Raw genomic sequence first — 21,339 nt, forward strand, 5'->3', positions numbered from 1 at the left:
ATGGTAGGGCCTAAGAATCTGTATATTTAACAAGCACCCCAGGAGATTCTGACATAATAGGTTTGCAGACCAACAATAGTTAGAAAGTCATTGACTTAGATTACTTCTAAGGTTCCTTTCAGGTTTCAACATATGTAATTCTAGTATCAAAGATTTCTAATCTAAACAATAGATGAAAATAAACAGAACTGATATAAGAAGAAATGTATATAAATAGTTTCATGCTGGGCTTTTGTATTCTGAAACCAGAATTTGAGGTATCGGGCACAACTAGAAGATGTTTGCAAGGTTGTGGGTCCAGCAAGTGTGCTGGAGTCAGAGGTCAGAATTCTAACTTAAGAAAAGGAGGTGGGCACCGCAAAGTCATAATTTCACATCAAGAATTTGGGCTCCAGAGGTCCAGGGAAGCTAAGCAGGCATAAATAGGAACAGAAGCCTACCATACAGGAATTGCTTGAGATTTAGAATTAAAGTAAAAAGAGAATAAAGAGGGGGTGGAGACCAAGAGAGGAGTGGAGAAAGGGGGGTTGAAACCAGGAGAATGAGAATAAGATCTCTGTTCTTGGAATAGCTGTGGTCCATGCATTAAGAAAGAAAGGATGTCTTTGGGAGGTCGAGGCAGGCAGATCATGAGGTCAGGAGTTTGAGACCAGCCTGGCCAACATAGCGAAACCCCATCTCTACTAAAAATACAAAAAATTAGCTGGGCGTGGTGGTGGGCACCTGTAATCCCAGCTACTTGGGAGGCTGAGGCAGGAGAATCGCTTGAACCCGGGAGGCGGAGGTTGCAGTGAGCTGAGATTGCGCCACTGCACTCCAGTGCAGGTGACAGTGTGAGACTCCGTCTCAAAAAAAAAAAAAAAAAAAAAAAAGAAAATTAGTACTTGCTGTACTAATTTTTGAGTACACTCATTGCTGTAAGAGAATGAGAGCAAGTTCATGGACTGTGATTGGAACAGAAGTGTCTCTTAGGTCATAAGGTATTGGGGATGCACCTGACCTAGTGCTCTTCTGACCTTTGGATTATCACTGTCAAGGCTATGGGAAATGGCCATGACTGGAAAGGAATAATAGCCAATGTGGGCAAAGATAGGAAGATGGAGGCTGATCTCAAGGAGCCTGAGATGTCCAGCTCAAATGACTCAGAAAATTGATAACAAGGAATAGTAAATAATAGTGAAGGATCTTGTCATCAGGGGCTGCATTTAATGGAGAGGCTCTTCACTTGATTTTCCACATACAGCCATGACCTGTATAGATAGGTACATTTTGCCACTCCAGTTGAAAGTCAATAAAAATATGAGCATCACAGTTTGATGGTCTCGAATACTAGCAGCAGGCCTCACTGTGGATCTATGCGTAGACGAGATAGACCAAGTAGTGCCGGAAAAGCGGTCTGTGAAGGGCTGAGACATGTTTTGTCATTCATGGGAAGGCCAGGAGGGGGCGCCAGTCATTTGGTTGATACCCTATAATCTGTGTAATGAGATTCTTTGAGAATGTGTTTTGATCAGAAATAGCAATGAATTTAGTTAACAATATCTCCTCAGTTTTCTGCTATATATATTATTAGAAAGATATATTTAGAGTAGATAAACTATAAAAATAACTCTATAATTACAACCCTAGAAGTTTAACATGTCACAGACTGGAAAAGGCTTCTTTGATTTGGTAGAAAAGATGTCTTTGACCATTGTTCACTGTGCTCACGTGTTGATATTTGCTATGCACACCACAGTTTTTCCTTTCTGGGAGGCTTTTTATTTTCCATTAACTTTCCAGTCTTTACCTTTTCCACTGATAACCTTTTAAAATAGTTTTGGGTATGCACCTTTCTTTAAACTCATGCCCCTTTTAATTTTGTATTTTGAAATAAACGTAGACTTAATGTTGTAGTTATTAGATATCATGAATTATGCTTATGATTCTCAGAGATGGCCAGAGGTGTCTTCTTCATGGGTTACATTTTTGTTTCCAAGGTATCTCTTTTTCAAAGTGATGCTCTCAATTCTGCCAAAGTCCCTCGTGTAGTGAATTGTTTATGTCCAATCCTGTAATCTTCTTGTCAATATACACATCCTTTTGCTGTGTTGGGGAAAGACTATGTAATTACTGACCCCGGCATGATACCAATTTTTACAATCTTATGCTGAAATAGATTTTTCTGACAATTAGGGCAGTCAGACAGGCTAGACAGAGTGCATGATCTTGGGCCCTAAATTTAATAAGATGGCCAGGCTATCTGCCTGTCTGTTCATATCAATCTCAACATATCTTTGAATGTATAGTTGAGACATGGAAGCAACTTACAGGGGTCTCCCCAAGACCCTGAAAATAAGGAAAATGAAATCGCTACCTAAAAGTTAAGGTAGAACATCAACAAGCTTTGGATGAGAACAGAACTATGCAAATTCACTTTGAAGAGACTGAATTACAAAAGAACAATGGAGTCGCGTATTCGTTGTCTAATTTCGTAAAGTATAAATGAAGAAAAAATTAAGGAAAAAAACAACGCTGGCAGCAAATTGCCAAAAGTTAACTCATGTTGATAACAGTTGGTGGGACTATGGGTGACTATTACTTTACTTCTTTGAACTTTATTGTTTTAATTTCAAATAAAAAGAGAACAAACAAGACTGAGACCAGAGACAGACAGACTTAACGGCTGCTAGGAAAAAAGACCAGACAGTAGCCTGATTGACAGTGTTAACACAGTCGAAGAAAGAATGTGTCAATCAGGGGGTGGGGGCCATGGGCTGTCAGTTATGAAAGCAGATGAAAAGGAGAAAGTCACAGAGAAGGATAGTAACACTGATCAGTGCCCTTCTACCAAGAAAGAAACTGCCTTCTTGGGCTCTGAGCTAGGCACAGAGGCAACACAGCAAAGTGGTTATAAGTGAGATCCCAGATCCAGACTGATTTGAGCTCATATCTCATGCCCACCACTCCCCAGCTTCATGACCCTGGGCAAGTGGTTATACCTTTCTGAGCCTCAGTTTCTGTCTATAACATGGGAATTTTAATAACGGTACTTACCATATAGGGCCATTGTGAGAATAAAAGGAGATAATCTATATATTCAGTATGGTGCCTGGCACACAGTAATCTCTCAATAAATGTTAGCTATTATTATAATATTTTATTTATAATACCCTTTTTATAGAGATATATTTTAACATGATGCCATAATTAGATATTCAAAGCTTATACCTTGGGTTGACATTGCTTCCATGGTCACTAAGTGAGCTTTGGATTATATTTTGTCTTCCTATATTATTTATCAGTAGGGAGATTATATGAGGATCTGTCACCTCATGAATTATATGTATCATTATAAATGGGTTACATATGTTATATATGTCATTATAAATGGGTACACTGGCGTTCAGCTTTATTCCAGCAGTCTTTGGAGGGTTTGATAGTGTGGGTTCAATCAGTCTGGAACCTTATCAAATTGAGTTTTGAGCCTCGAAATCCTGGGCATCTGAATATTTTAAACACGGCCCTCTGTGAGCTTGGTTGAAGTGAATCCACCTCTGAGGGCCAGAATCCGGACCTAATGAGGTTTCCTAGCAGCCAGTCTGCCAGCATCCTGTCGCCAATTAACTCCCTCTGTTTCTACACAAAATTGTATGGGATAAAACCAGAAACTCATTTCATATTTTCTGTGTATGTTTGCTGGAGTCCGATGCTTTGCGTGTGTTCTATATGAGTTTATACAGGGCCTTAGTAAGATACTACATTATATTGTTACTGGAGTTGATGTGTAATATCAGCCAACTAGTAACTATGGAGAAATAGCACAGAATTATGGAATTACAATGCTTGAAGGGAACTTAACACTCAGGTAGTCCTATCTTCCTAAAGGCCAGAGAGGAAAAATGACCTATCCAGGATGACAGGTAGTTTATTTGAGACATCTCTATACTCATATAAAAGCAATTCTCATCAAAGCAGAGATAAAGGACTGAAAGAATGTATCAGAAACCCAAAACAGAACCCAAAGATGAAGGGTCCACCTCATTATTATTCTGCCACATGGAAAATATTCCATAGCTGGAGTCCTTCACTCTGCTCTTTTATGTTCACTTTATTGGCTTTTTCCTTCGTTCTGATATTTTTCCTGGAGAAATAAACGTCACTAGTGTTCGAGAGCTTACTCTTCATGAACTAGGTCAAATTAAAACGATTCTGCTCATTTTCCAAGACATTTTGTTCATCCTAAAATGCTTTTCTTTCTTCTTTTTCCTTAAAAGGGGACTTCCTTCTACATAGTGCTCCCATTTTATTTGCATTTGCCTCTCAATTTTCAGTTAGTTCAATTACTTATTTAGTCTTTTTCTTTGTCTAGTTTTGTGCTTCTTTGTCAATTGGTACTGTTCTTCACATTTGGTATGCAGGCCGCCTGGACTCTGCCTTCATGACTAACTGATGCACTCTTTTAATAAAAATAAAAATTTTCATAGTGAAACCCCATCTCTACTAAAAATGCAATAATTAGCTGGGCATGGTGGCGGGCACCTGTAATCCCAGTGGGAGGCTGAGGCAGGAGAATCTCTTGAACCCAGGAGGTAGAGGTTGCAGTGAGCTGAGATTGCGCCTTTGCACTCCAGCCTGGGCAACAAGAGTGAAACTCCGTCTCAAAATAATAAAAATAAAGATTTTCTACTCCCTTTTTGTTGTGTGGAATTCCAGGAACAGTGAATATGCCACTTAAAACTGCCTTCCTCTTTCGTTCTCCAAGGACAATGTCTAGTCTTCCATATCAGGCATTAGAAAGGAGTGCCTCAGAGCTCATTTTGAATTCCAGCTCTGCACGACTTACTAGTTGTGTGGCTTTGAGGAAGTTGATTCTACTCCCTGAGCCTCAGTTTTCTCACCTATGAAGTGGGAATAATCATAATAATTAAATAATAATTTAATTAATTAATAAAATGTAAGGGGCACTTGGTATAGTGTCTGGCCCAAACGAATGTGCTATGCTGATATTAGTTCTTGTTACTATTGTCATCATTGTTCTTGTTACTGTTATTTAGTCATCATTATAAAATTGGTCTGCTGAAATCACGTTAACCATGATACTCAACCCAGATTGTCAATATCGGCACTGTCTCCAGTAATGCCATGGCATTCTTAGGACAAAAAAACCTTTCATTTTGATTTAATGAAAAAGGAGTATATAACATTTTTAGGGGGTGGGGTATGATGATACCATCAACCCAAATGAGCTGATGAAAGAGACATGATTCCAGGGAGGTTGGGACCTATCATGGTGAATGTATTCACCTGGTTGCTTGTCGGGAGCAGACCTTTCTCTGTGTTGGTATGTGCTGGCATGATGCACCACACCAGCACCTTTGTTTATGATCAGTAGTGACATATGTCTGCTCAAATAAATTAACATTCTTGTCTGGCCCAACTCATTTTGAGAAAACAGATTTGCAAGCTAGTATGTAAGCTGACCCATATAACCCCTTGGCTTAAAAAAATGTACTGTATATCATTGTAATTTTACTCTAACAAGGATTGAGCGATGGCAAGCAAACTTTAGTTTTTTTCTTTTTATGGCTACATCGACTGACTTCTACCTGTTGTTCTTTGAAAGGCATGTGGAAAAGAGACTGAAAACTAAATACAGGAGAAGGAAAGGAACACAGGGAAAAGAGGCATAATGGAATTTGTCAGAGTCTCTGAATACTGGTGTCCTGTTCTATAGTAAAACCTCAGATCTGAGCAATTCTAAAGAGCTTAAACACAGCATAGGAATGGGGCAAGCTAATTATGGGTCTATTACAGGGGCGATTTGAACATCATTTACATTAGTATTCCAATGACACATTGACATAATGGCATGTCAAGACCACACAGCACTAATATTTCTTTCTTCCCTCTCTGCCCAGAGAATTTATAGCCTAAGGAGAATACAATAGAAAACAATTTACTTCTCTAGTTTGGTTTTGGTCATTCCGGGCCAGAGGCATAGACTGTAGTGACTTCCACATGCAGATTTGGGAAAGTGACAAACTTGAAATTTAATTCATCTCTTTGTGATGCGTTTCAAACCTAAGCAATACCATTTTGAGGGATTTGGCCTCATCTTTCTTTCCTTAAACAAATAGAATTTTCAGTGATATCAACTTCACTATTCTAGACCTCATGAGATGGAATTTAGTGTTTGGTTAAGGCTAGTGAGGTCAGCTGAGGAGACACAGTGCAATTGTGCCATGTCTTCCTTTGCACTGGAATTGTGGATGCCTCCAGGCCCACACAGAGGGGCCCCCAGGCATGTTTAAGGAAAGTGCTAAGCAGCAGGATCAGACGACCTCATTAGGGAAAGTGACTGTAACTTGTATTTTACAGATTTTGTTTAAAATGCCCAATCTCAAATTCAGCCTTTTCCAGGCACATTGCCAAATTACAGCAATGGACCATTTTTCAAATGCCAATTTAAAATAAGCCGTCTTGAATGTAGCACTGTGACAAAGGATCCTTTTGGCAGAAAGCCACTTTAGACATCAGATTACTCCAAGCATTATTTTAAAATAGTACCCAGGCCTTTAAGTAATTCAGGTGCTGTTTCCTTTGAACCCAGAAAATGTCAGTGTACCAAGAGCAGACGTAAATGGGGCAGGCCTGGCCAAGAGCTGGATTTCCTTTTCCACAGATGGATTGAGCCCTCATAGTATATAACTGTCCCTTGTCCATCTGTCCGAATGGAGCTATCTTCCTCTGATTCACTCCTTCCCCCAATTCCCTCCCAGATTTAAATATTAAATTGAGTTTGTGGGGGTGAGAGATGGGGTAGTTACGAGGAAAGAAATTCATTGTGAGATATTGAGGGTGAAACTCCTAGAAGAAAATAGAAGAACAATCCTTCTACGAGGTGGATTCTGTACTTACTCTTCCCTTTTTATCTGGAATAGCAATTGGGAGGTAGTGACAAGGGCTGCCAGAGGTTTGCTCAAGAGAGTTCTGAAATAATAGGTTTTGGTCTTGTGCAAACAAAGACCTGTAGTTTGTTAGGAGCTTGGGGACAAATGGTAGCAAATGGACAAATGGCCCTGTCTCTGAGCCTGCAAGTCACCGAGGTAGCAGTGGGTGACTTGCTTTCTGTTTCTAGCTCAGGACTTGGGACTTTCTAAGAGATTCTAATATTGCATATGAACCTTGCCAGGGGTGTTTGGACAACACAAAATAGAGAAGCTGAATCAAGCATTTATACTTGTGGGAGTGGTTGCTTGTCTTTCTGACCATACCCTCTCTTCTTCCAGGTTAATTCTAGGATTACTTTCATTGCTGGCTCTCCATTTTTATAACTTCTTATTAAACTGGTTTCCACATTTTGTTAAAATAATCAAGTGTTCAAGAATGTTCAGAAGGTCCAATTTCATTAGGTCATCTGGTCCTTAATCATGAACCTCATATGTGATTTTTTTTTTTTTTTTTTTTGACAGAGTCTCCCTCTGTTACCTAGGCTGGAGTACAATGGTGGGAACATGACTCACTGCAGCCTCGACCTCCTGGGCTCAAGCAGTCCCCCTGCCTCAGCCTCCTGTGTAACTGGGACCCCAGGCATGCGCCACCAAGCCTGGCAAATTTTTTGATGTTTTGTAGAAACAGAGTCTCACTATGTTGTCCAGAGGCTGAACTCCCGGGCTCAAGCAATCCTCCCACACTGGCCTTCCAAAGTGCTGGGATTACGGGCATGTGGCACTGCACCCAGCTGTGATTGTTTTATAGTACAATACAGGCAGCTCTTGTGGCTAAGTCACTGCTCTATGGAGAAAGGTTTCTTAAGCCAGGCACCCTGCATGTATGCTCTTACTTGCAGGGTATCTGGCATTTCGTATACAGAACTGTTATTTGTATGTCCTTTATATATTTGATTCTTAATAAATTTTGTCCCATTTAAAAACAAATCCAGTTAAGCTTTGAATAAAAAAGGTGTTTCTCTAACTCATTTCTTTGAATTTGCACTAGGCTTTTAGGCTCTTCAGATAGTTGCTAAAGTCCCTAGCAATTGCTGCAGACCAGAACTAAGGTGGTGGCTAAGCCTCAGAATTTAGCTGGTTTGGTGCAAATAGGTACCAAGTAATATTTTATTTAGGCCTACATAGATTAGATGACCTGCCTCCTAGATAACACTGGTATTATAGTATTTTTTCCGGTTTATTGAGGTGTAATTGACATACAAAAAGCTGTAAATATTTAATGTGTGCAATTTGATGAATTTTGAGATAAGTATATACCCTTGAAGCCTTCATCATAATCAGTGCCATAAACATATCCATCTTCTCCAAGAGTTTCCTCCCATCCTCTTAATTTATTATTTTCTTTGTGATAAGAACACTTGACATAAGATCTATGCTCTTGGCAAAATTTTAAATATATGCAGTATCATTGACTATAGACACTATTCTGTATGGTAAATCTCTAGGACTTCATCTTGTGTAACTGAAACTTTGTACCCATTGAATGATGATACCTCTCTGTTTTGCCCTCACCCCAGGCTCTGAAAACCACCATTCCTCTCTCTGCTTTGATGAGTTTGACTATTTAGGATTCTTCAGATAAGTAGTATCATATAGTATTTGTCCTTCTGTGTCTAGCTTATTTCATTTAGCATAATGTTCTCCAGGTTTATCCATGTTTTTGCCATCAGCAGGATGTTCTTCTTTTAAGGCTGAATAATATTCCATTGTGTGTATATGTGAGCGTGCATGTGTGTGTGCATATGTGCGTGTAACATTTTCTTTTCTTTCTTTTTCTTTTCTTTCTTTCTTTTTCTTTTTCTTTTTTTTTTTTTTTTTTGAGACAGTGTCTTGCTCTGTCACCCAGGCTGGAGTGCAGTGGCATGATCTTGGCTCACTGCAGCCTCTGCCTCCCGGGTTCCAGCGATTCTCCCTCAACATCCTGGGTAGCTGGGATTACAGGCATGTGCCACCACACCCGGCTAGTTGTTGTATTTTTAGTAGAGACGGGGTTTCACCATGTTGGTCAGGCCAGTCTCGAAGTCCTGACCTCAGGTGATGCACCCACCTCAGCCTCCCAAAGTGTTGGGATTACAAGTGTGAGCCACTGCGCCCGGCTGTAACATTTTCTTTGTCGGTTCATCCATCAAGGGACACTTAGGTTGTTATCTGTGTCTTGGCTATTGTCAATAATGCTGCAATGAACATGGGAGTGTGGGTATTTCTTTTTCTACTGCCTCCCTCCATTCTAGATGTCAGTAGAACTGGCTCTTTGTCCAAAAATTAAGGAGGGGAGAAGCGGGTATAGTGGGATATGAAGGAGGAGAGACATCATAGGTAGTGTTCAGGTATGTATATACTCTGGCTTTGGATACATGACAATAATTTTCTTTTTAAGCAAAGGTGATGTCAAAAAGAGGTTACAAAGACCTGCTGGAAAAAGGAGAAAAGTTTTGCTTCATGAAAAGTCCATGGAGTCAATGTTTACTTACTCTCAAGTTATTCCTGGAGAGTGAATTCTTTACTTTAGGTGCTTGATGCTCAGTAAATTGTGAAACTCTTCCCCCTCTGCATGTAGGCATTAGAGACTTTTGGAGATGCATCCAGAATTTATGAAACTCCTCAGCAATCAAATAATAATGATAAATTACATGGTTGCTTTAGTGCCTTGATGACCTTGTAAGACAACAGGGGGAAACAGAAACTAACATGCCCAGCTAGACCAGGAACTTCATTAGAGCAACATGGCTACTTTCCTACCAGCTGACTTATTTTGTCAGGTTATAACCTTAATTCTGGAGATTTACCCCCGCCCCATCCCCCGCCACCCTATTCTCTCACACAGACTCCCTAAGACACACATACATACAACTCAGTTCTAATGTGGATGCAAAAATCATTTTATAATGTTTATAGAATATAAGGGCAGTTGACTGAAGGTGAAACATTCCTTCTTTTGGACAGACTCAGGGGAAAGCTGCATGGTTGAACTTTGCTTGTGTGCCACCCCTGCCCACGTGCCATTGAATTTGACTGGAGTCCCTGTGGTGGTGGTTACCTTCCTGCTAAGTCTTCACCTGCTTCCAGAGTCCACTGAGTGCACCTGAGTAGCTCTCTTCACCCGATTTAATTATGCCAGCCTTCAAGAGTCCCCTGGCCTTCATCCTCCCTGTGTTTCATGTGTTGGAATACCCTGCAGGAAACTGAGTCCTAAGAAACTGTCAAGATCTTGGCCCTTGAGCCTTGTTTCTGCCAGTAGCCCTTTGAATGAACTGCGACTCAGGGGATAGCCTGGCCTTTTTGCAAAGGCTAGCTTTCCAATTAAATAGCAGAGTTTTGTGGTTAGAGTTGAGAGCTCTGAGATTTCATATCTGTATCAGTAATCCCTAGGAAATGCACAATATTGACCTCTTTCACTTATTTTCTTATAATTTCCATTTCATCATGACTCAAAGGCAACACAGGTAATGCATTTCTGGGGAATTATTGTTGTTGTTAAGTAGTTGGAATCATTCAGATTTTTGCATTGTTCATCGCATCTTGCCCAAGTTGTAGAGTTATTTTCCTGAAATATTTAGTAGACCCAGTGTAGTCCAACAGCTGAGGTATTAAGTTTACTTAGAGTCAAACCAAAAGGAAAAGAAAACTACCTATATCTGGAAGCATTGTTACATAGTAATTTAGTAGGTAAGCTCTGGATTCAAACTGCTTGTATTCAAATCTTAGCTGTTCTACTTACTGTCTGTATAAGCTTTCTAAGTTACTTAACTTCTCTGTGCCTCAGTTTTCTTATCTGTAAAATGAAAAGAATACTATACTCACCTCATAGGGTGGTTCTGATAATTACATAAATTAATTCATATAAAACGCTTGAAACACTGCCTGGCAGATGGTAAATGCTCCAAGGATGCTAGTTCTTATTATACCTAAAGCTAATCTTGAAGTGCTCTGCAATATTTGCCCCTGAAGAAGATGGACATAATGGAAAAAATATTGGACAAATAGGAGTTCTGTGTTTCATTGCTGCCACCATCTACTACATAGCTATATGATTTGGAGACAGTCTTAGTTTTGGTTACCTCATCTGTGAAATTGGGATAATAATGTTTCCCTTAGCAACTGTTCAAACACATGCATTCATGAGTACATATACACACATGCTCACATTCAATGATAGAGAAAGAGATAATTAAGTTAGAACACAGACTTTAAAAAATCTGAAATGACATGAGGCATTTTGCAGATATGGTGATCTGTTGCCATGTAAAAGAGTCCCAGAACAAAATAGATTAATATTTTTATATCTATATGGTATTTTATGGTTTTCAAATGAGATAGGCCATCTTGTATTTATCACAGCTGGCTATATCTGGCTATTGCAAGCCTTTAGGATCTAGGGACAAGTTGTTTGCATATTTTATTCACAGTCTAGCAGAGAGTATACACTCGGTAAATATTAAATGGAAAAAATGTATTTTACACAAGTGCAATCAATCTAATGAGACAGCAAAGATGCCTCAAAAACGGTCTTTAAATAGTTTTTTAGCAAGTGGTTAATGTTGCTGACTTTACATAATGTCAGGGGCCTATGATAATTTAGGTCCCAAACAAGTTGAAATTCGTACTGGACACATCTTTAGAGACTGTGATATGAGTCACCAAGGGAAGCAATAGCCCAAACCTTTGGGGCTTGGGATTGCTTATCTCAGATATACCTTATCATTAACAAGAGAGTAGGCAGTGAGTCTTATGGCTCTCCATCTGTAAAGAGTCAAAAGAAAATTGTTACATTGAGTGCCCAGTTAGTACTTGTTAAGTATATGAATGATTAAGGCCTTGGAAGGGGGTATGTGTTTAAGTGTTAAGCCAATTCAGATATGATACTTCTCATTAATGATGGAAAGGAGGGCTAGAATGCACCTTCCAATAACAATGGGGAAGAGGAGTCTGTTGCTTTTGTAATCACTGAAGCTTTGGCTGTAAAGCACTTGCAGAAATAAAAAGTGCCATGGAAATCTTTAATAACTGTTACAGACACAATGCTCTCAATAACAATTGTTGCATACACTACTGGCAATTGACCTTTCTTAGGATATTAATTTAGTGTCTAAGTGGTTTAAGAGGGAAAGAAGAGCATATAAGAGCAAGACTATGTAAAATGCACACACTAATTGTCCTAACAATAACACAAAAGGTCCCCTAGATGTTTGGCTCTTTCTTTTCAATGACTACAGGATATTGAAAAGAAATACAGGTTTTTTATTAGATAAAGGTACTACCAGAATGTTTGCATTTAAACCTTTAAGTGCAACTATTCCTTCTTTATGGTACAGAATCTTTCATTCAATACTTATTCAAAAGCCTATTTTTATTTTCCTAAGCTATGGTTAGTAATAGTAAGTGCTTGAGAGAAGAAACTCCTTAGCCTTGATTTGTGGAATTATGGTCATACACTATTTAAAAATTCACAAATTGAGAAAACAATAGCCAGATGTAGAATATATGTTAGTGGATTTTTTTTTTTTTTTTTTTGGTCTAGCTAAGATATAATCCACTCTTAGCATGGCTGTTTGGAGTAATCCATGTCCTCTCCTCATAAACTCTTTGGAGAATGACCTTTTTTTTAAAAAGAAAAGTTTTTAATTAAATAGAATGATTTGGTGAGTCCTAGGGGCGTTTTAACTACTCACTATGTGGATTATTGGAAGAACTGTAGTAGAACTTTACTTCTTTGGGTACCATCAGTCTTTCTTTTATAAAGAATGAACTAAAAAATTTAAGAATGTGATCCTGATACTTTTTTGTAGGTGTCATTTCTTAGCCAGGAGAATGTCAAATAAGTAAGACTATTTTCCAATCAACCAAGAATTAGCTGGTCCAAATGAAATCCTGGGAGACAGAGAAGAATGAAAAAAGGCTAAGGATCATGACTTATAACAGAAATAACTCATCGAGATGATAGCACAAAAATTACTGACCCCCAAGCTTCTCTTACAAGAACCCGAGTTATTCTTGGTGTGTCCACAGTAAAATGGGTTTCTAAACCCCAGTGGCTTTTACAAGACAAACTGTTCTTAAAGTTTTATCTATTTAAGAAACAAGTTTTCATGTGGGATTCTCCTACACTGTTCTGTTTAGCTACTTTCCCGGATTTTCAAGGGTGTCTTTTTCCTGAACCCAGTGTGAAAACAGACACATTCTGAGCCACAATGAAGGTAGCCTTATTAGCAACTCCCTAATTTTAACATTGTTACATTTGACCCACATTTTCAAGATATGGAAAAAGGTAAAAAGATGGAAGATTTTGGAAGGATCATATACATAGATTCAACCGAGGACATTTTTTCTACTTTCAACTTCTGTTTTAGATTCAGGGGATACATGTGCAGGCTTGTTATATAGATACATTGTGTGATGCTGAGGTTTGGGATATGATTGATCCCATCATCTGAGTACTAAGCATAGTGCCCAGTAGTTAGTTTTTAAACCCCCACCCCTGTAGTTCCCAGTTTCTATTCTTGCCATCTTTATGTCCATGAGTACCCAGTGTTTAGCTCCCACTTATAATTGAGAACATGTGGTATTTGGTTTTCTGTTCCTGCATTAGTTTGCTTAGGATAATGGCCTTCAGTTGCATCCATGTTGCTGCAAAGGAAATTATTTCATTATTTTCTATGGCTGTGTAGTATTCCATGGTGTATATGTACCACGTTTTCTTTATCCAGTTCACCATTGATGGGCACCTAGGTTGGTTCCATGTCTTTGCTATTGTGAATAGCGCTGTGATGAACATGTGAGTGTATGTGTCTTTTTGGTAGAATGATTTATTTTCCTTTGGGTATATACCCAGCAATGAGATTACTAGGTTGAATGGCAGTTCAACTCTTAGTTCTTTGAGAAATCTCCAAACTGCTTTCCACAGTGTCTGAACTAATTTACATTCCCACCAACAGTGCATAGGCATTCCCTTTTCTCTGCATCCTCAGCAACATCTGTTGTTTTTTGACTTGTTTTTTCTTTTTTTTGGAAACTGATGTTTATTTTTTGCCAAGCTTGCTTCCATGTTGCTTAAGAGCTGATATAAGAACAGCTTAAGACCAACCAGTGGTTGCACCTACCCATTCAGTGGCCTGAGCAGTGGAAGCTGCAGACCAGTTTTCTGTGGCAGGCTAAGCACTCCAGTCTTCAGTAGGGAACTGCTGAATAGGCACAGAGGGCACCTGCACGCCTTCAGACCAGTCTGCCACCTCAGGTTGAGTAGCAGTGAACTCAGGAGCTGGAGCAGTCTATTCACTTTGAAATTCCTCGTTTGTCACAGCCTTTTCAGCAGCAGTCTGCTATTCTTTTTCAATCTCTTCAGGATCTCTGTAGAAGTAGAGATCAGGCATGACCTCCCATGGGCATTCACAGGAAATGGTACCACGCATGTGCAGAACTTCCTGAGCCAGCATCCACCATATCAAACCCACTGAGTGAGCTCCCTTGTTGTTGCATGGGATGGCAATGTTCACATAGAACAGAGGAGAATCTGTGTGACACAGAGCAATGGTGGGAAGATTAACATAAGATGCCTCTGTGAGAGGCTGGTGGTCAGCCCTGGGGTCAGTAACCACAAGAAGCCGTGGCTCCTGAAAGGCTGCCTGGATCTGGTTAGTGAAGGTTCCAGGAGTGAAGCGGCCAGCAATTGGAGTGGCTCCCGTGGCAGCAGCCAACTTCAGCACAGCCCTCTGGCCAGTATTCCTGGAGGATATGACACTGACATCAGCAGGGTTTTCAATGGCAACAATGGCACGAGCTGCCAGCAGAAGATTCTCCCAGGTCCTCTTCAGATTTAGAATGTAGATGCCATCACTTTTCTTTTAGAGATGTACTGTTTCATTTGGAAGTCAAGGTTGGTGCCACCTAAGTGGGTTCCTGCTGCAGGGAACTTAAGGACACCCTCCTATTTCATTTGCAGGACATCAAGGGCTCCGGACGTTGTGAAAGTTTTCCTCTAAGTTAGGACAGGAATCCCAAACAATGCTGTATGGACCCCTCTTTGGGTAGTGTGGAAAGGCTGTTGTTTTTCTGACTTTTTAATAATACTCATTCTGACTGGTATGAGATGGTATCTCATCGAAGTTTTGATTTGCATTTATCTGATGATTAGTGATGTGGAGCATTTTTTTTTTCATATGTTTGTTGGCTACTTTTGTGTCTTCTTTTGAGAAGTGTGTGTTCATGTATTTTGCCCATGTTTTAATGGGGTTGTCTTTTGCTTGTTCAAATGTTTAAGGTCCTAATAGATGATGGATATTAGACCTTTGTCGATGCATAGTTTGTGAATATTTTCTCCTACTCTGTAGGTTATCTGTTTACTCTGCTGATAGTTTCTTTTGCTTTGCAGAAGCTCTTTAGTTTAATTAGGTCCCACTTGTCAATTTTTGTTTTTGTTGCAATGGCTTTTGAGGACTTACTCATAAATTCTTTCCCAAGGCCAGTGTCCAGAATGTCAACCAAGGGCTTTGACCACTGCTAGGGAAGACAGTGTTGAACTGCTAATGAGTCCCTGACAAGGTGTTTGCCATTTATAAACATAAACATTTCTATAGTTGCTACTCATACTTGTGAGAAAACATTGTTGAAATGGTATTTTTTCTTTAAGTGATAGGTATAACTTCTCTCTCTCCTTCTCCTTATTTACTTACCTACCTATTTGTTTTTATCCTACTTTGTCCCCAGAGGAATTTAAAGTGCTCTACAAATATGTGCATAATAAATGTAAGATGCAATGCAACTGAAATACATAGGAACTATCCGGCAAAGGGGAAAGTAAGATGGAGCCAAGTGTAAGGTTATGACACAAAGTGCATGGTATGAAGTTTATTATGCTTGATAGAAGCAGACCATAAATCTGGCCCTAAGCCTTCCAGTAATAAATGTGAAGAGGGAAAAATGATGAGTTACCCGAATTATGGTGTCCAGAACATTTAAATAAACTAGTTGTTCAGGAAAGCTAATGGTGGGTAAACGATAAGAAGTAGTTGGGCTAATGAGTTGGTCAACTGTTGCAGACTCATACATTTTCTAGTAGTTAGAGATATTCACTTCTCATTTCTGAGGACTCTTTGAGTGAATTATTTTAATTGTTCTCTCTGATCTATAATAGCCTTTAGGGAAATATCTGTATCTATCTATCTCTCCATCTATCAAATGATATACGTAATAGCCTGTGAAAAGCATATGTTTCTTCTTTCTTTCTTTCACTTATTCCTCTATTCCTCATTGATGTACGTTGTATTTAGAAGCCTAGTGTGTGAAATATAAAAAGCAAGACTGTATATATTTACAGGCTGGTCATGGACCTGCACAAATAAATTGCTTATATTTAATAGCAACTTATTTCTAAGCTTTGTCCATTCTAGTTAAGTTAATGTGAAACATAAAATGCAAGAAAAATCTGACAGAAATTGGAGCAACACTTTTAGTGTCTTCTCTATTATTTAGTTTTTAAAATGTGATGCTTTCCTTACAACCTTAACTTGCAGTTTCTATGTGACTGATTTCTAAAAAATCATTTAGTATTTAAAAATAACATTGAAATGTGTTACCTATTTGGCTGTTTTGGTCCATTAACCTTTTCCAGTGGTTTTTTCAATTAAAATTACATTGATGCCATATGGCATCTATTGTATGTGAAAACTCCCTAACTCATGAAAGAAATGTCAAAGCAGATTGAGGGGGAAAAAGAGGGAGTGATTTAACACTCTTCAGTGGTTCTAGTCACTAGTTCCATCAAGGGCTAATTTCCAAGGTCCAGTCTTTTAAAAAAAATTTAAAAGATTAATAGACCTTATTTGTTTAGAACAGTTTTGGATTTAAAGAAAAATCGAGCAGGTAGTACAGAGTTTCTGTGTGCTCCTTATTCCCTGCACAGGACTTATTCTATTATTAACATTACTAGCATTAGTGTGGTACATTTGTTATGATTAATGAACCAATATTGATACATTATTATTAACCAAAGCCCATAAGTTTACATTAAGGTTCATTCTTTGTATTGCATGGTTCTATAATTTTTTACAAATGTATAATATCTTGTATATTTCATTAGAATATCATACAGTATAGTTTCACCACCCTAAAATCCCATGCTTCACTTACTTCCCCATGTTCTCCTCTCCCCTCTCAAATCCCTGACAACCATTGATTTTTTTAATGTCTCTATGGTTTTGTCTTTTCCAGAATGTCATATGGTTGGAATCATATAGTATGTAGCCTTTCAGACTAGCTTCTTTCACTTAGCAATACACATTTAAAGTTCCTTCATGTCTGTTTGTGTCTTAATCTCTCATTTCTTTTTATTACTGAATAGTATTCCAGTGTATGGATGTACCACAGCTTATTTATCCTATTGAAGGACATCTTGCTTGCTTCCAGTTTTGGTGATTATAAATAAAACTGCTATAAACTCTAGGTTTTGTTGTAGACATGAGTTTTCAAATAAATTGGGTAACCACCAAGGGGCACAACTGCTGGATCACATGGTAAGAGTATGTTTACTTTTATAAGAAACTGCCAAACTGCTTTATAAAGTAGCTGTACCATTTGTATTAATATTCCCTCCAGCAATGCATAAGAGTGCCTGTTGCTCTGCCTCTTTGCCATCATTTGGTGTTGTCAGTGTTATGAATTTTAGCCATTCTAATGGCTTTGTGATGGTATCTCATTGTTATTTTAATTTGCAGTTGAATATCTTTTTCCCATCTGTATATCTTCTTTGGTGAGATGTCTGTTCAGATCTTCTGCCCATTTTTTAATTGAGTTGTTTTCTTACTGTTGAATTGCAAGTGTTCTTTGAGTGTTTTGGATACAAGGCCTTTATCAGATATGTGTTTTGCAAATTTTTCTCTTAGTCTATGGCTTGTCTTTTCATTTTCTTGACATATGCTTTACTCTTCATTCTCTTAACATTGCAGAATGGATGTTTTTTCTGCTTAGTGCCTGATAAGTCTGACTAATCAATTTTCAACTTCATGGAGTGTGCTTTTACTGTTATATCTAAAAACTTAGTGCTAAACTTAAGGTCAGTCAGCAAGAACTCCCAATTTACTTTCTATAAGTTTATAGTTTTGCATTTTATATTTATGTCTATGATATATTTGACTTAATTTTATGAAAGGTGAAAAGTCTATATCTAGATTCAGTTTTTGCATGTGGATGTCCAATTGTTTCAACACTATTTGTTGCAAAGATTATTCTTTCTTCATTGAATTGTCTCTGCTCTTTTGTCAAAGTTCAGTTGATTATTGTATTTGTGTAGGTCTATTTCTGGGCTCTGTATTTTGCTCCATTTATCTGTTTTTCAATTCTTTCACCAATACCAAGCTGTCTTTATTACTGTTCCTTGATGGGAATTCTTGAATTCAGGTCATGCCAGTCCTCCAATTTTGTTTTTTTGCAGTGTTGTTACAGCTATTCTGAGTCTTTTGTCTTTCCTTATAAATTTTAGTATTGATGTCCACAAAATAAGTTGCAGGGATTTTGATTGGGATTCATTGAATTTATTGATCATGTTGGAAAGAATTGAAAACTTAATAATATTGAGTCTTTCTATCCATAAACATGGAGTATCTTTTCATTTATTAAGATTTTTAAAATTTCTTTTACCAGAGTTCTGTAGTTTTCCCAATCTGTACACCTTTTATTTCCTTTTATTGTCTCATTGCCGTAGCTAGTACTTTAAGTATAATGTTGAATAGGAGTGCTGAAACAGGGACATTCTTGCCTCATTCCTGATCTTAAGGGGAAAGCATGCAGTTTCTCACCATTAAGCATGATGCTAGCTATAAAATTTTTTTGTGGACGTTCTTTATCAGGTAAAGAAAGTTATCCTATGTTTCTGGTTTGCTGAGAGTTTTGATCATGAATGATGTAGGATGTTGGCGGGAAAAACAGCAAATATTATTGGCAGGAAAAATAGCAAATGTTTTTCCTGCATTTATTGATATGATCAGATGATTTTTCTTATTTAGGCTGTTGATGTGATGGACTACATTAACTGATTTTTTCCCTAGTTTTCTTTATTTTTTTATTTCATTTTAAGTTTCAGGGTACATGTGAAGGATGTGTAGGTTTGTTATATAGGTAAATGTGTGCCATGGTGATTTACTGTGCTTAGCAACCCATCACCTAGGTATTAAGCGCAGCATGCATTAGCTATTTTTCCTAATGTTCTCTCTCCCTCCCCACCTCAACAAGCCCCAGTGTGTATTGTTTACCCCCATGTGCCCATGTGTTCTCATTGTTCAATTCCCACTTATAAGTGAGAACATGCGGTATTAGGTTTTCTGTTCCTGCATTAATTTACTGAGGATAACAGCTTCCAGCTCCATTCATGTTCCTGGAAGGGACATGATCTTGTTCATTTTTGTGGCTGCATGGTATTCCAAGATGTGTATGTACCACATTTTCTTTATGCAGTCTACCACTGATGGCCATTTGGGTTGATTCCATGTCCTTGCTCTTGTGAATAGTGCTGCAGTGAACATACACGTGCGTGTATCTTTATAATAGAATGATTTATATTCCTTTGGGTGTATACCAAGTAATAGGATTGCTGGGTCAAATAGTATTTCTGCCTCTAGGTCTTTGAGGAATCACCACACTGTCGTCCACAATGGTTGAACTAATTTACATTCCCACCAACAGTGTAAATGCCTTCCCATTTCTCCACAGCCTCACCAGAAACTGTTGTTTCTTGACTTTTTAATAATTGCCATTCTGACTAGTGTGAGATGATATCTCATTGTGGTTTTGATTTGCATTTCTCTAATGATCAGTTATCTTGAGCTTTTTTTTTTCATACATGTATTGGCTGCATAAAAGTTTGCAAAGGACATGAACAGAAACTTCATGTGATATGACCAATTTTACCACAGATCCTGGCATGTACCTTGCAGTTACTTCATAAATACTACTTTTCTTTCTTCTGTTAAGGTACCTAAGCTTGAAAACAAGGACCATTTTTATTCTAACCCATTGTGAGGCATTTATACCAGGAACATAAAAAGTTCTTAAGTATTTGCCATTCTTACAGTGCTGAAAAAACTGCCTTGGAAAAAAATAACCTGCTTCTATAAGGACTGCCTTACCCTAAAGGGCTTGAAAGAGATTCCATGGTTCATTTATTCCTCTCTTCTTCCAAACACAAGTATACTCTCCTTTTTTTAAATACCCAGCTTACTACTGAAAAGGCCCATAAAAACTCATTTCTTCCTGTCTGGGTCTGAATACAAGAACATCAGTATCAAATACTAAGGACAGTCATTTTGCTCCGGTGATAGGCTCTATGTCCTGGGGGGTAGTAGAAGTTATTGAACCATTTAAAGAGAGGTAATAGCCTGATTGTACACTTTACCATCAAACCACATCTGGAGAATTGTATCCCTTTTTGAGCACCATAACTTAAGGAGGACATTGACAACATTAGAACATGTCCAAAGGGTGATGACCAGAATGATAATGGAGCATCTAGATGTCTAGAAACCTTGCTATATTAGGACATGTATTAACCCAAATTTATTAAATCTATTTGCCTGCACCACTTATTTTTCTTTATGTTGTAAAAAGTTAGAATATTTTCTATTCAATGCCAAAATGTTCATGATAGCTTTGATTTTACATTGTTTGTTCAAAGTTTTCCTGGATATAACCCTTGATTTCTTCCCAGGAAAGAGGCAGAGGAAAACCTCCCCTAGTTGAAGTGTACATTATTATCTGACCAAAAAAAAATCAATGAGCTGAACTTTGCAGTAATTCTAGCCCTTGATTTCATTTCATGAAACCTCAAGTTGCCAAGAAAAGCTGAGCATCACTTTTCACCTAGTGTTGGTTTCTGTAAGTCTCCCAGGAGCCTTTAGTTGACCAGTTATGGTTTGGTTTGTTGTTCTGTGATACAGAAGTAAGTGGGTTGGGGAAAGCCCAGAGATGTGCTAAGTGGATTCTGAGCTGTGGAAGTCGGAGCAGGGAGCACATATGAGCTTGAGGTTCAAAGTAAACCCCTAGACCTTTTCCCCTGCAACATGCATTGTGATTGTTCTTTCTGCACAAGAGTTCATGATCTTTTATAATTTTCTTTTTCTATAGATTTAAGAGTGCTAGTAGCAGAAACTTTTTAAAAATGTTATGATGGTACAGTCAATGGAATCTTGCTGTTGTACATCTTGCACTTTAGAGAATGAATGCACTGTACTTGAGATAGAGCTTTCCTTGTATAAAATTCATTTTAGAGATGCTTGGATGATTGAGATCTACAGGAGTGGCATATCCACAGCTGTCTTTTCCCTCCGCTTCATTCTGCACAAAGGCAAAGGTGAAAGGTGTGCCT

At 38.3% G+C, this 21,339-nt stretch overlaps 1 protein-coding gene and 1 pseudogene across 2 annotated transcripts in view; one reads left to right on the forward strand and one right to left on the reverse strand.

Annotated features, from left to right (window-relative positions):
- GPC3 (glypican 3) overlaps positions 1-21,339 on the forward strand; it is a 461,620-nt gene that overhangs the window by 211,046 nt on the left and 229,235 nt on the right. The gene's annotated exons all lie outside the window — the stretch shown is intronic.
- LOC101020352 lies at positions 13,727-19,976 on the reverse strand (annotated as a pseudogene).

This window comes from Papio anubis, chromosome X (genome assembly GCF_008728515.1).
Source record: "Papio anubis isolate 15944 chromosome X, Panubis1.0, whole genome shotgun sequence".
NCBI classification, from domain to species: domain Eukaryota; kingdom Metazoa; phylum Chordata; class Mammalia; order Primates; family Cercopithecidae; genus Papio; species Papio anubis.